Here is a 14,681-nt window from a genome sequence, read left to right on the forward strand (position 1 = left end):
TCAAACTACCTGTTACCTTAACTGGACCAATAAACAAGCTTGATGGATGGCCAGTCCATCACAGAGCTAACACACATAGACATACACACATTAACAGACACATCTTTTTGGATTGTGGGGGAAACAGGAGTATCTGGAGGAAACCCATGCCAACATGATGGAGAACATGCAAATTCCACACAGAAAAGCCTCCTGGAGTCCCAGGCTGTGTGGAACATTGTTACCCACTGAGTCACCCGGCTACCCTGTAACGGATTAATCTAAATATATATTCTTAATATGAAATAATCACTTCAGTTACAGTCACTAAAGTATTGAAGAACTTTTGCAAAACTCTTCCCTAAACTAGGTAACATAGTTCCACTATCACACCTTTCACAGATAGATGGTTTTATCTACTGATGCACAAGTCCTCATGAGATCCAGGTACGCTTAAGCAGTACCAGCATGCATAAATGGAATGCAATGGATAAACTTGTTTTCAAATTTTTGCATCTTGACTCTGGAGATCACAGAGACACAATTACAGAGCGTGTGGATCCCACGGAGCGTGTCCTCTTCCCTTTGATGGACGTAAATAAAGACATGGCTCCTAGCAGGCCTGCTTATTGAACTTGGCTGTTGACAATGCCTCAGAAGTGGTCAGATCCAGTCAGAAATCCCTTCTGCCCTCAAGAAAAGAGCCCACGTCCTTAAAGGCAGCACATCAGCGGCTGTTCCCCGTCAACCGGGCGATGGCAGTGGTTCAGACGCCAGCCCAGGCTCTTTTAGCAAGAGTCCATTGATGTAGCAGAGTTATTAATTTGTCCTGTGAAATAAGAGGACACCCGGGCCAAAACAGAGGGAGATGGGTGCCTTTCAAATAATGCCAGGCAGGGAGCCTTTCATCTACTGTCAGTGGGGTGAGTGAACTGGGTCTGCTGGGTTCTCACATGGGCACCAGGGCTACCCACGGAACTAACCAACAAAGGGTGTGCAGGAGGGACAGGGAGAGCGAATGCTGAAGGGGAGGAGGAGAAAGAGAGAGAGCGAGAGAGAGAACATGGGCAACTTGGTGTTTCTCCACTATTAACTGGTAAACAACTCTGTTTTTAGTTGTTTTCGTCCTTCGGAATGGCGTTCTTGTGGATTGTGGTGGGATTCGGTGTTCTGTGAGCCGCTCTTTCACTCCCCTCAAGGTAATGGCAGCTTTTTTTCCCTCACCACTTCCTGCTGTCCATAACAACCTCAGGGGAAAGAGGGACAGCGCCCTTGAACTGCATGATAAATCTCATAGGGTCTTAACAGCCTCCATACTCCACTCATTCTTCCTTCGGTGGAAGCTGAAGGCGATTTCCCATGTAATCATTCCCAGAAAAAAAATGTGCAAAAATTGTACCTTTAGGGGTAAAACACTTGGGCGTTACACTTAAAGGGACAACTTTGTACCTTATCTATCCCTAAAACAGGGGTATCCAATCCTGCTGCAAGGGCAATATCCTTCAGGTCCAAAAGCTTAGGTCCAATCCTAATTAAACACCTGAACCAACTAAAGAAGGTCCTCAGGAATTATAGAAACTTACAGTCAGTTGTGTGGGGCAGATTGAGCTAAACTCTGCAGGAAAAGGACTGGACACCCCTGCCATAAAAGGCTCATATTAGTACCTTAAAGTGGTAATATGTACACTTACTAACATACTAACTTGTACCTTTTAGGGTTAAATAAGGTACAAAGATGTCCATTTGAGGGTACTGCCCTAGTGACAAGCTGTTGTACCCCTGAAGGGACATTTTTTGCACATTTCTTTTCTCTGAGGGAGAAAGGTGTGTTCCATTTTGAAGACTTCTTCATTGGTCTATGCCATATTGTAGCATAAGATGTGCTGACTGTGTGTTCACACTGAAAAACATCAATATTGAGACAAAGGTACACTAGATGACATGGTGTGGAGTTTATGTGCACAGTGCAGTACATCATTTGGGACGCAACTTCAGTTAAGGGCACCTGAATCCCAACTTCACTAAGCACTCATGACGACTGAAGACTCTGGAGGCCTCTATTTTGATTGGACCAGAGACAGGAGATGTCACAGAATTCTTCCATGCATGCAAGGAGCTGTGCAGCGTCAATGTCCGATTACTCCATTCCTCCACATGCAGTGAAGCACGAGGAGTGGTTGGGGCAGTCACAGCTGGAGCAAGCAGGGAAAAAATAATACCAGAGATGTATAAAAGCAGAGGCTAAAAGCAGACTGAGCTTAGCCGCCTGCTAAAAAAACAAAGCACTGCCCAGGGGACAGGCACAGGGTCGGGCAGTGTGGACCGGACTCGCCACAGCCGCGTCTCCACACGTTAGTGCTCCTGCCAAATGGCTGTAATTGAGGCCTAAAGTCAAGAGCCCTGAATAACTCAATGCATCAATAGCAGCCTGTGGGACCTCCCCCCTCTATGTTTCTCTTTACCTTCATAGCCAACCTGAAACCGCTTTCTTTCTTTTTTTTATGGTTGAGCTTAAACCTCACTCACCTCCATGGCTGTTGTGACCTTTACTCTTGGCTAAATATATTGTAAGATGATGAGATGAAAGGTGGGTTTCAGTGTTTCTGTATCTAGAATAACCTCTGTTGAAGCTTTCTTTCAACTGTGGGATTAAAGAATTTTTGTTATCAACTAATGCAGCACGTTTTTAAATCTAATTAAAATGTATTGCTTGTCAACCAGAATTCAGGTAAAGATGTCGCTCTGATTGTGGCCTATTCTAAAAGAACTCAGAAAAGTCAAATCTGATAACAATAAATATTGATAACGATAAAGATGGCAATTATGTGAGGATGATGCCCAGTTCTGTGTGCGTAAGTGATGGCTGTAGAGTAGGGGTGGAACGGTACATGTATTCGTATTGAACCGAAACGGTACGGGCGTCACGGTTCGGTGCACGAATTTGCACGCAGAATACACGGTACAAAAAAAAAAAAAAACTCTTAAATAGCGATAAATTTCGCTCTATTCGCTTTTGGTGTGACTGTTAACGCAGCAATGAACAGGCTGCGATCAAGATTGCAATGCAGGAGTGTGTGTGTCTGTGTGCGCGCGCGAGAGAGAGAGAGAGAGAGAGAGAGAGAGAGAGAGAGAGAGAGAGAGAGAGAGAGAGAGAGAGAGAGAGAGAGAGAGAGAGAGAGAGAGAGAGAGAGAGAGGCGCGATGAACAGTGTGTGTGTGTGTGCGAGAGAGAGAGAGGCGCGATCGAACAGTGTGTGTGTGTGTGCGAGAGAGAGAGAGGCGCGGGCGCGAATCGCGCGATGAACAGTGTGTGTGCGCGCGCGTGCGAGAGAGAGAGGCGCGGGCGCGAATCGCGCGATGAACAGTGTGTGTGTGTGTGTGTGTGTGAGAGAGAGAGGCACGGGCGATCGAACAGTGGAAACGTAAAAACATACTCCGTCATTTTTTTCATACAGGACATCATTAAAACTGCAAATTGTTTACTTATATTTGTGTACACTGGCAATAAAACACAACATTGTGCTTTTGTCACACTCTAAACTCTTGTCAAACTGTAACCTACAACTGTTAACAAAAGTTTTTATGGTAGTATTATTTTATACGGAAATCAATTATTTATAATTCAGATGAGAATAAAGTTAGTTAATTAAAATGAAGGAAAACAAATATCTTGATCTGAAATAGCAAATTAATTTTAAATTCATTCAGGTACAATTACCAAACATATCTCAAGGTCTTTTCGTCTTTTTAATAATTTAATTAATAAACTAATTATATAAAACTACTGTCAGTGCACTACAAATAAACTGGTTCTATGCCTTTATTAATAAAACTTATTTAAAAAAATACAAGGTTTAAGACATTTATAAAAATGCCTTCTGCATTTTTGCTTTGCTTTTCACTCCATTGTACCGAAATCGTACCGAACCGTGATGTCTGAACCGAGGTATGAACCGAACCGTGACTTCTGTGTACCGTTCCACCCCTACTGTAGAGGGATCCATGCTAATGGCAGCGTTTAAAATGAAGTAGGGCACATGCTGCACATTTCTGCCTGTTTATTGGTCCTACTGGGTTCTTCTCTCAGGCTTCAGAGGCCTAGGCTGTTTTTTTTCCTGCACGCATGCCACAGCTGTGGTCACTGTGGTGATGTTTCACTGCTCAGAATGGATTCACCAGCTCAAAAACGTTCTTATTATATTTATATTTTACTATACCGCTACTGCCCTTGCCAGCTGTGTACTGGCTAACAGCCTGTTTCCTTTAAATAGGCTGTGACAATATGATTAAACAGCTAAAATGAAGGTAAACATCAACATTCAGTCCCCAGTATTGACATAGAGCCCATGAGCAAAAAAAAAACTTGATTCTAGGCCTCAATTTTTGCTGAGAGGCAAGACGAGGAAAAAGGCAAGAACACAAATGAGTGAGATATTAAGTTTGATATTATGACAGAAGCTGTCAAGCTTGTTCAATTGTGGACATACCTGCCGTTGTCAGTGTTTTTGTGCTTGAAAGAGATCAGATCTTCACGAAACTCGTGGATCTATTGGAAATATGCGAGACGCATCCCTTGCTTTGTTCTGAAAGGTGGTGCTACAATCGCAGGACGAGAAGGAAAAAATGAAAGAATGATGATAAGTGAGGGAGAGGACAGAAGAGTGAAGGACAGAAAGGTGAGAGAGAGCATTGCGCAATAACGCGAGGGGGGAACGGCGAGGAAAAGACAGAACAGATCCTGCGTGTCCATGTTGTATGGGTTTGTCTCGTGATCTTCTGTGGGATGCCGCTGTCACCCCGGCTGTGGCGAGCTGCTGCGGTGCTGCTGCAAGCTTCAAAGACTGCAGGCCTGCCCGCAGCCCTAATTAGAGGGTGCTTGCTCGGAGATGGGGACAAGCTAGCGGAAAGTGTGCGCAAGTGCACACACTATACGCTTCAGCAGCAGCAGGCTGACATGGATGAAGGGAGGGATAGCATCCTACTCTCATCTGTCCCACAGTAGTCTCTCTCTCCCGGTCGATCTGTTTGTGTCTGTCTCTGTCGATCCACGGCCCAGGTCTGGAAGGAAACCGTTAGTGCTGTAGATGTAGCCCATCTGGGACGGTAGCTAGGACGTCTGGGCCTCCTGACTGTATATTTCTCTAGGCCCCTAACCTTTTTTAAGGCAAGTTTAGACAGAGATGTGGTCTGGTGGACGGTGCACGTGCTCCGACACATGGCGCTTATTTGCTTATATGAGTTCAAATCCTGCTTGAGCAATTTGAAGATTCTATCAATATTACAATATTACAAAACTATATGTTTCTCAGGATCTCCTCTCATTTAAGTTTTTCTCATTTTAATTATTTTCTCCATATCTGAAGACCCTCCCACTGTTGTATTTAGTTTACACAAATTTTGAGCAAATACTGTAAATTTCTGTAATTTCTTTCTCTGCAGTGTCATCATATTGAGAGCCACAAACACATACTGTTGGGTAGATTGAAGGACTGTTCATTTCAAATCAGTCAGCCTGAGACCTGAAACATTATTGAGATGACAGGACACACTTTATTTAAGGGTTAGTTCACCCAAAATTTACTCCCTCTCATGTCGTTCCAAACCTGTAAGACTTTCGTTCACCTTCAGAACACAAATGAAGATCTTTTAATGAAATCTGAGAGGTAGTAAAGACATCATTAAAGTAATCCATGTGACTCCAGTGGTTTAACCTCAATTTTATGAACCAACGCGAGTGCTTTGTTTGTGCAAAAAACATAATTTATTAACAAAATATGAATCTCCAACGCCCGTTCATGAAAGCACCACAATGGATGCGTGTTGTGTTGAGTGTTGACGTGAGAGCAGACGCTGTTGCATGAATTTTCATTTTTTGGTTAACTATCCCTTTAATCAATGTAACACATCGGGAATGCAAGAAGCTCAAATCAATGTTTGTAATTTTATAAGTGTAATATGTCATTTTATGTAAATTAAGCAAAATATATAAACATCTAAAAGTCATATTTTGTCCTAATATTTCATATAAGAAATAAGAATATAAGATCAGAAGGGACAGTGTGAGCAATATAAAGTTGAGTAATTTGTTATCCTAAAAGACTCTGCTGGAAATATGGTGGCATCCTTGGATCTGTGGGCCCCTAGAATCATTCCCACCTTTCACCCAATTAGCAATGGCCCTCGGCCTACTGCTACAGGATATAGTCAGTTTGTGGTTAAATCTACCTGGTTATTTCCTCAGTTTAACGATTTAGTGGACACCAGAGGATTACTGCAACATCCTTTCATCATTCCTTAAAAGACTGTCATTCCACAACTCTGTCTCAGTTGCCCTCTTTAGTAAGCCATTAGCACATGCTGTGACGATGAATCAGTTCATTATCACGGCCACATCTCCGCCTGGACTGTTAAATGCTGTTTATGATCAGCACAGCAACATAGTGGTCCTTTTTTTGCTAATTTTATCCTCTTCCCTGTCTGTCTTCAGGTCCCCTCACATTCCCTGTCTCAGCTATGTACAGAGGGAGACCCACAGGCCTGCAGTATAGCTAATCTGACCACAGGTAAACACTGTCTTACCACAGACATGCTCACTTAGCGCTATAATGGACAAAAATACCACACTGCAATGAATGCACACTCACACATCAGTGTACACACATACACCTTAAAGCAGACTGACTGTTTGTTGCTTATATCATTCAGGGTTTTCCAAGAAACACCACAACTTGATTCATGACACATTTTCTGTCCTCATGGTTTGTGTATATATCCTGTGCCTTACAGTAAAGTTTCCCATAGGAATTTGTCTGAGGCAAAGTTTGAAAGGGACAAGGAGAGGATTTACACAAACACAAAATTAGATGAGTGATAGAGATGGGGACGGTGGTCGGGATATGTACAGCCAGCTAATTTGCGCACATATGTGATTTATTGAATTTCTTTATTATGTTGTTTAGCAATAATCAGTTAGCATGTCCTGCAATTATATATTTGAACTGCCTTACTTTCTTCTGTGGAACAAAAAAAGAAGGATCATTTTGAAGAATGTTTCTGTTTTTGTCAATATAATGAATATCAATGGTGTCCAAAACAACATTGGATCACATTGACTTTCGTTGTACGGACAACATTTTTAAAAGTTCTTTTATTTGTAGTCCACAGAAGAAAGAAGGTCAAACAGGTTTTGTAAGGACATGAGGGTGAGTAAATTATGACAACATTTTCTTTTTGGGGTGAATTATCCCTTTAAATTGATACAAGGAAAGACAAAAAAACTAGGGCTGTCAAATGATTAATCACGATTAATCACATCCAAAATAAAAGGTTTTTTTTACATAATATATGTGGGTGCACTGTGTATAATTATTTTGTATATATATAAATACACACACATGCATGCATATTTAAGAAAAAAATATTATTTATATATAAAATATTTATATTTATATATAATATAAATTATATATAAATCTATATACAGTATATACATGAAAATATTTCTTAAATATATACAAGCATGTGTGTGTATAGTGTATTTATATATATATAATAATTATACACAGTGCACCCACATGTATTATGTAAAAAAAACTTTTATTTTGGATGTGATTAATCACGATTAATCATTTGACAGCCCTAAAAAAAACATTATGCAAATAAAGAAGACCATGTAATTAAAAGAAATAGATTGCATAACCCAGTGAATTAAAAACAGCCAATCTAATGAACAAGCCAAGATGTAATATTAATTGTTCTATCGGACTAAAAGGAGTGGAAAAATCCACTTGTATTTTTGGATATCTATAAATGATCAAACTTTTATTTCCGCATATAGATATGGGTGGGGGTGTTCTTTGCAGACTCACAATTGAAAGTCGAATTCACAATAGGAAGGAAAGTGGAGGGGACTCATTGAACAAACTTCATGTTCACAAAAAGATTAAAATCTGAAGGAAGTAATAATGGCAACTCCCATGCAGCCGCTGGAACTCATTGGTACTCTTGTGCTAGCGTGTGCTAACAGTCCCACCTCAGACACAATTTGTCATCGCTAGCGATTTAAAACAGGCGAGCGCAATCAGTGACCAGTGTACAGATGCACTGAAACCAAAACATCGCTCTGTGATCTTCGGAGATTTCAAACGTCAACAGCGGGGGGTTCAATCACGCTAGTTTTAATACTTCTGTAGGAACAACAGAATTCACCGGAATTGCAATTTAATCTGAATCTATAATAATGACTAATAGTATTGTCTCCTATGTTTCAGTCAACATATCTTTTATCTTCACAGAAACACCCTTCCTGGACAAATTATACTTTAGAGAGGAGTAAAGAAGGGGAAGAAAAGGCGACAAAAAAAATCTAAAGCATTATAAAATAACATAAAGGGAAGATTGAACAAGCGATTGAAGGAGACAGGAAAAGGCTGAGAGAAGAGATTAACCGAAATTTAAAAGGATAAGTTAATTTTGTGGATGAACTCAGTAATATTGCAGTCTATGAATGCATGTGGAAAGTTCTGGAAATGAAAGGTATAGGCCTGAGTGGGACTGATCAGTGATGTTATATGAGCGAGATCCAGAATCACTTGCATCGCTCAGCACTCCGGCCCAAAAGCGCACATTCCCACATCCCAGCGCACCACTTTAAAGAGTGTCCCGGCTGCTCTGGTTCGCCACTCCCTGAGGAAACTGCAACTCTGAAACGGCAAATATCAATACATTCATTATGCACTTTATATTTATACATTTATACTCATGCTTTTATATAATCCTTGTATTTTGTTGCTAATAGTATTTTTAGAGAGGAGTTGCAAGGCCGCACTAGACTGGCAGAGAAACTGTATGTTTGTCAAGTGGGTATGCAAGACACACACACAGAGAGAGAGAGAGAGAGAGAGAGAGAGAGAGAGAGAGAGAGAGAGAGAGAGAGAGAGAGAGAGAGAGAGAGAGAGAGAGAGAGAGGGAGAGAGAGAGAGAGAGAGAGAGAGAGAGAGAGAGAGAGAGAGAGAGAGAGAGAGAGAGAGAGAGAGAGAGAGAGAGAGAGAGAGAGAGAGAGAGAGAGAGAGAGAGATTTGGTCCACTGTGGTTTTTAAAGGGCAAATGTGATGGGCGCCCTGGTCAGTTCAGTGCACAGCTGTGTAGGAAAGAAACAGCCTCGATCCAACCCAGCTGTGGCTGCTGGTGTGTTGCTGGCACGGGGCATATTATTAACCCATCTGTAACAATCCGAAATGGTTTCTTACACCATTTAAAAATAACAAAACTAATGACTGGAATGGCATGAGATAGAGAAGTAACGTTAGCCAGCTAAGAGCCAAGTTTGAGTAAAAAATATTGCTTTAGTGAATAAATAATGTTCCTTTATGTGCCAATTGGCTGGTTAACCTTATTAAAGAAACTGCACTGTAGCCTAATATATGATTTAAATCAACTATAAGAAAGATTATAAATTATTATAATATGAATCTCGCTCATATAAGTTACCCGACTGATTTAAATCAAAGACCAACAAACCATTTACTAAAGTTTACCTCACTTTTACCTCAACCTAAAGCTACCTAAAGTAGCAAATAGCACATGAATTAACAAGCTAACAGGGGACGTTCTCAGAAGAAATTTGGTTCTGGCAAGGTTCTTTTAAAGTAATAAACAAACATCCTTCCAGTAAAGTTAATAGAACTTTCGTTCAAAGTTATCTGGTCTTTAACAATGTTCTCAAAATGTTAGTACAAAAACATTAGGTTTCACTCTATTTTGATGGTCCCTTTAAATAATTTATCAATTGCTTTTTTTATTGACAATGTATTGCAGCTAATGAAAATAAAATAAAAATGAGACCTTCCCCGACTTCCTAGGTTGTCCATGAAACTCTGTAGACTGATTTATATGTATGATATAAAATATAACAGCATTGTAAAATAACAATATAATATGTAACAATAATGTTCACTTTGGCTTCATAAATTAATAAAAAAAAATAAAAAAGCAAAACACACCTGATGCACATTCTTTGTTCTTCATTTTCGAGAAGTTTAAAAACCTTGCTGTATTTAAGAGAAGGTATACCACCATCTTGCTCTGTCGTAAGTGACTTGAACGCACCTGATGTTATAAAGACTTCAACTAGTAAATTTCCCAAAAAGACTTGAACGCACCATCTCTTCCGTTCAGCAGCGTGGACGGCGTTGATGTTTGTTAACAGAAGGTCTATATATTGCTGCAAAGGTAATTGCAACTTCTTTTTACGAAAAAAGAACTTCGCCGTGAGTAGGCCTATATCGGGGCATTGAATCACGTTCAGTCTCTTACACATTACATGTGCACGAGTTCAAGCACGAGAAGTAGGCTAAGTTGCTGGCTGCAGTTCACTTAACGGCAACCAGTGTCGCTAATAACATTCGTTTCTGAATTCTACAAAGAGCCAACAAGTTTATACAGTTTGTATAGCCACACTTTTTTTTTTTTTTACATTTAAAAAACTTTACATTTTGAACATTCAGAGAACATTCAGAAATAACGTTTTCATAGCTTAATGGGAACGTTAGCAAGATTGTTAGAACATATTTTAGTTGGTAAATGTAAAATTAAGTAGAAAGGCTAAGCTAGTATTTTCTTGACCAACTCGAAAATACCACAAAAAAAGCCATTCTTAATTTTTTTTTATGGCACAAAATACCATTTCATGGCCAATAAGGAATTTTCAGGTACTGTAAATATTCTCAAATCACGCAGCATTGGCAGGTGATGACAACATTTTGGAAACTGGATGGGAACCTTCTGTTGAATCTCGACACATGCCGTTTCAGTCCCCGTGCACTGCGTGCAGTAGTTCTCTCAATGGACAGGTTTGCATCACCTCTATAAGTTCACATTATCAAACAGCTTGAACATTTATTGACAGGCTGTCTGTAAATGTTTAACCTGCAGAATAAAGGGAAGAGGGCAGAGAGAAAGAATGAGTGAGTGAGAGAGCACGAGCAAGCAAGCAGTATAATCAGCTCTGTGGCTGGACTGGCCTCTCGTAGCCCTTCCTTTCTGATAGCTGCACAGCCTCTGGTCCACTGAACTATGAATTGCAACACTAGCCTACTTTGAAAAAAAAGAAAAAGAAGAAGAAAAAACATACACAAACACAATGCAAACCAGTTTTACCCTCATTTCCTAACAACTCTGAGTCGGATATAGTTATGAGGCAATGTAGTTAGCATAGTACGGATATCATTTTAAATGTATTTTAGTGTGTGTGACAGACAGTCTAGTGTACATGTGAGGGTCATTTGTCATGGAGAGGTACAGTGTTTGTGAACCTGGAATCAATTATTTCTAGCCAGTACCAAGACAGGTTGATCACTGCATAATTGTATTAAATTATGACCAGTTTCTATATGTGTGTAAAGCTTTATGAATATTCACTTTGATTGTGGAAGATGAATATTCACTTTGATTGTGGAAGAGCTGATTGTCTGATGGGTGGATAATCGTCACAAACAGCATGAAATACAATATTTAAAAGCTTCAGCAAGCGCTCACTCTAAACTATAATGATTGATATTAATATGGGAAACTCCATGTATACCTCAAAAGTACAGACGGCTCCAGTATCCCATCAGGGGGTCTGTCCAGCAGAGCAACGGGCGCGAGAGGAGTGATATTTACACTTCGAGACTCCAAACATACTCATTCATTGTTCATGTGTTTATTGTGTTGAGCACATAATTACTTTAGCTGGCTCCCAGAGATTTTGCTGATTGTTCATATTGTTTCATTGAATTTAATTTAAAATGGACCTAAACAAACAGTCAGTGAGTGAATTTGCCTGCTAATGGAGAGTAATCTGCAGTGCCATTTGTCAAAAAGGCCACAGAGTTCGCCTGAAGCGACACTTCACGAGTCTGCAGAGTCAGTTATTTTCTTTTCCTGATGCTTTGATAATATAACATTATTTAGATGTGATTTTACAGGAATATGACTTCAATGTAATTTTAGCTCTGTTGACACAGCATCTGTGGCTAGAATGCATCCCTCAGTTTTTCGAAACAAAGGAAAAATACAATGGAATTTTTACAGTGGGAATCTATGGGGCATATAGCCTACAGAACCATGAGAAGATGTTTAAAATATAAAACTGTAACATTACACATATTAGCATGGGACTGGTGTAATAGAAGCACTTACCAAGCTTTTCTGTTCAAAGTTATAACTCATAAAATGACTCTGAAAAGTTGGCAAACTGGAGTACAAAGCATAGACTTTTTTTGTAAGGGGTCAAGTACACAAAATGTATCTCTCTCCATTGATGATCAATCAAAATCATTTGAGTATAAGGAGGATTTTTTTGCAACAATATATACAATTTAAACAAATAAATATACAGGATACAATAAACCAACATATATAGTAAATATTATAGATGATGTTTTGCCAGTCACTGTTTGTTTGTTTATTTATTTATTATAAAAAAAATTTGAGGACACATTTTTTTGAGGACTTTTTGAGGGGTAATTCACCTGCTGGCAAGAAGGGTTTTTATGAAAACTTGGCTGTTTATGCAGTCGAAATGTGAAAAGAAAAACATAACACCCATAATGCACTTTTGATTTGTGGTGCCGCCCCGACTGTCCATGGGTGGGAATACAAGTAAGTAAGTTTGATATGAATATTTCAGCCATGAAACTCTGATTAGTTGTTTCAATTTAACTTCCACAGCCAATCAATTTTTACATATCCATTACACAACGCATCCAAACAAATACACTAACTATGTGCGCTATGCTATTACTCTAGTCCTCCACCTCCCCAGCACCACCTGCCTAGATCTGCTACAGGGGTCTACCTCTCTCTAGCAGCCACAGCATGTTTCCATTCATTTTATGTTCTGAGCATTTAGCAGAAACACCAGATGCGCCAAGACCAAATGTACACTAAATGACAAAAAAAAGCATAATTTTGCATCATCCGACGGACTTTTACAGACAAATAAACAGGGAGATCTGAATGCAGGTATCACAGAGAAAAAGTATTATTAATTTACATGCATTACCGATTTGTAGCAATACAAAGCCGGTTGAAAATCGGCAAACTAATCCCTTGAAACTGAAATGGACATTTTTATTTTTCATGTTACCTTTGATGTCAGATTTTGGGAATGAGTTTTCTTAAAGTGCAATTAACGTTCGCATGATAGTTTTTCTACGGCTGCAGTGACAAACATGGACGAAACTGAGAACTTTACATTAGTGCCTTTTACCCTTCAGTGCATCTAAAGACTTCTATTGTAAGAACATTACTGCATATGCATAATTCATTTGTTTTTACTAACTGAGGGACGGGCCCTAATCATTTTCTGTGGTCATAGCACACCGATAAACAAATACACATTTCTTCTCACTTTAACCTAATTAATCAGCAGGTCCCAGCAGGCTTTGTCATTGTCACTGTAGACACCTCAAGGATTCTGTGATTTTCTGACTTAGCTCACTCAGAGTTGGATGGACAGCAGCAGCTCTGTGTACGAGAGAAGGCAGAATAACTTCCTCGCACCCCAAATGAGGCGACAAGTCCAGAAGGAGGAGGTGATGAAAGAGGCTGATTGATTGCTCTCATACACCTGTCCCAGAACCTACAGGGCCTGCCCAACACCATCTCACAGGAAAACATACGATTTTATGATGTGGCGATTTTGTATGAATTCATATACGTATGATTTTTAGAAAAAAAACATGGTCTACCCCTAACCTTACATATAAACATTACTGGGGTGTTCGCAGATTGTACAAAAAAAAACATATGAACAAGATTGTACAAATTCATACAAGTCACAAAGTTACGAATTGCCAAGAGATTGTGTTGGCCTGCCCCAGTCCTGCATCCCACCATTTGATTGTGTGCATTTTAAGCTTCGGTTATGTTAATCATCACTGCTTGATCAAGGTATTTGCTTGTCCCAGGGCCTGAGTAAATCAATGACTGTTGAACCTGAAAATAAACGACAATGCCCTGAAATGCCCGTTGAGTCACATGTAGCGATATATTGACTGTGGCCTTTGTGGAGAAGTAGGTTTGGAGGTGCAGAGCAGAATCAGAGGAGAGGTGCTGAGAGGCCGGCCACAGTGAGCACACAGCTCTGTAGTACAGCTCTGAGCAGGGAACAGGAGGGGGTGTGTGTGGTTTCGGGGGGTGTTGGGGTTTAAAACTCCCAGCCTCTAATCCTGACACACTGTCTCCACCAATTAGAACTCCTTCAAAAGGCGAAAGGGGAGGAAAAAACAAAACCAGAAAGCCAGCGAGGGCATATTTAGTAACATTTTGGCAAGCTATAATTACATGTATGGCTAACAGAGAGATTTAACTGCTTTTTACCCATTGATTGACAAGGCAGAGAACTACACAGTTGCAATACAAGTCTGCGACAGCCAGACACGCAGACTGGGACAAGTCAGTTCTTTGCATTTAAATTAATCAAAAGAACTGTGCCTTGTAAACACTCAGAGAGGGACAGAACAAATTATTGCTTTAAAAATTGTCAACCTTTTGCTCTAAGTAGAGGAGGTAAATGTTTATGGCAAAATGAACTCTCTTTTGATCATGTAATCTAAATGAAAACCCCTAACACTAGCTGTTGACAGTAAGGCTGTTGGGTCGGCAGTGTTCAGAGGGTTATAATTACCGTACAGGTCAATATTGACCGTTTGGAAAAGT

The sequence above is a fragment of the Rhinichthys klamathensis genome, unplaced genomic scaffold, assembly GCF_029890125.1.
Source record: "Rhinichthys klamathensis goyatoka isolate OS25496 unplaced genomic scaffold, OSU_Roscu_1.1 h1tg000825l_1, whole genome shotgun sequence".
Lineage (NCBI taxonomy): Eukaryota > Metazoa > Chordata > Actinopteri > Cypriniformes > Leuciscidae > Rhinichthys > Rhinichthys klamathensis.